The sequence below is a fragment of the Leptonychotes weddellii genome, unplaced genomic scaffold (genome assembly GCF_054177405.1).
Source record: "Leptonychotes weddellii isolate Sample4059 unplaced genomic scaffold, ASM5417740v2 HiC_scaffold_25950, whole genome shotgun sequence".
In the NCBI taxonomy this organism is placed as follows: Eukaryota; Metazoa; Chordata; class Mammalia; order Carnivora; family Phocidae; genus Leptonychotes; species Leptonychotes weddellii.
In genome coordinates this window covers 1-2,033 of record NW_027851578.1, presented here as the reverse complement: position 1 = coordinate 2,033, position 2,033 = coordinate 1, and the positions used below count along the sequence as shown (strand labels likewise).

Sequence of the window (2,033 nt, the reverse complement as noted above, 5' to 3'; positions counted from 1 at the left end):
CCCTGAGATCATGACCTGAGCCGAAATCAAGAGTCAGACCATAAACTGATTGAGACACCCAGGCACCCCCAAATTTTTATTTAAATTCTAGTTACCTCCAATGACTTTTGTTCAAAGTGGCCCTTCCCAGCTTCCTTCTTTTGTTTATAATATTCCTTTCCTTTGATTTCTTATGTGAATATATTGGGGTCTGGGAGTGAATGGCCAAGAAAGAATTCTTGAAGATGTGTTAGGTGCAAAAAGGTGGTTTTATTAAAGCATTGGAACAGGATCCCTGGGCAGACTGAGCACCTTGGGGTTGTGAGGAGTGGCCCATTATATACTTTCAAGTTGGGAGGGAGTTAGGGACAGGGAAGTCTCTAAGGAATCTGGAAGCAAGGTTTCCAGGACCTTGAGGATCTAGCTGTTGTTAGGAAAAGATCACTTACTACTGTCTAGTAAAACCTTAGTCATGAGACCCTTCAGATGTATATCAGTGGGCCATATGCTCGGAGGATGATTGCTAACATCTATCTTGGGGGGTAGAGATAAAGGAAGTTTGCAAAGAAATTTTTTATATGTCAAAGGAGATTTATAGGACCCTGGAAGTCAGGCTAATGTTAAGCTAGAGTATTAACATCGAGGCAGTTGAGATCCTAGAGGTAGGTCACTCTGCCTATCCCAAGGACTTGTCAAAGGGCAATAAGTTGTAAGGAATCTTAATTTTTTTCTTTTGCCTTGTTGTTTTGTCAAATAGAAGGCTTTGCATTTGGGCAGGAAACCAAATTAGGTTAAATCAGGCCTTTATTTCAATAGTACAAACTCTGTTTATTTGTATGTAAAGTGCCAGTTTTATATACAAATCAGTAAGTAAACTTTAAAATCTGCTTTGAACCACCGAGGCTGAGACCTCCCAAGGGCCTCGGGTTGTAACTGACTGATTAATCCTGCTGGATGAGACTCACTCCAGGGTCCACACGTGTTGAGCCCTGACTGCCACTAAGAGCCATGGCAAACTCACGGACAGCCAGCCTGTCTGCAAAAGCCAAACACGGCCAAGGTCTTTCCTAAGAATCCGAGTAGCTTTTGTCTATGCTTTTTTCTAGGTGAGACGACTACAGGCTTGCTTATGAGGTAGCTACACAGTTTTAACAATACTATTAATGAACATTATGGATAATTCATGGTGTAGCTGGTTTGATACACTTCAAGTAGCTGGTTTTTTTGGGGGGATGAGAAAGGGGAAAAAAATCAGCAAAATAAGAGCACATCTTCATTTCTCTTAGAAGTCAGCATCCAAGGTAAAAGAATTCTGTTGGATTTGACATCACTCCCATCCTCTGATACTCACCTACTCTCTTTTCAAAGAAGTTCCCCTTCCAGTGAAATATTCTCCATGAAGTCAAATGGATTTTCTACTCTGAAAACCTTGCCAAAACCTAGCTCCAGCATAAGTCGGTCTGCCACGAACTCAATATACTGCTTCATTAACGTGCAATTCATCCTAATGAGCTTCACAGGCAAGGTCTCCGTGAGGAACCCCTGCTCTATCCGAACGGCATTAATAATTATTTCCTTCACTCTCTGCTTGGAAGGTTTGTGGACCAGTTGTTTGAACATCAGGCAGGCAAAGTCACAGTGTAAACCCTCATCTCTGCTAATAAGTTCATTGGAAAACGTCAGCCAGGCATCAGGTCGCGTTTCTTGAGCCAGAATATCGTCGCAAAAGAACCAGAAAAGAAGATTCCTTCCACAGCAGCAAAGTCCACAACCCGTTCCCCGTAGGTAGCCTCTTTGTCGCCAGTCCAATGCAAGGCCCAGTCTGCCTTCTTTACACAAGGCATTGTCTGGAGGGCGTTGAAGAGAAATTCCCTTTCTTCGGAATCTTTAACGTAACTGTCAATGAGGAGACTGTACATCTCAGAATGGATGTTTTCCATGGCAATTTGGAAGCCATAGAAACAGCGGGCTTCTGTAATCTGAACTTCTTGGCTAAACCGCTCCACCAAGTTTTCATTTACTATGCCATCACTCGGCACAAAGAAAGCCAGAAC

At 42.7% G+C, this 2,033-nt stretch overlaps 1 pseudogene; it reads right to left on the bottom strand.

Moving 5' to 3' along the window:
• Positions 1–1,261: 1,261 nt before the first annotated feature.
• On the bottom strand, positions 1,262–2,030 carry LOC145718938 (ribonucleoside-diphosphate reductase subunit M2 pseudogene; annotated as a pseudogene).
• Between the last annotated feature and the right edge of the window lie 3 nt (positions 2,031–2,033).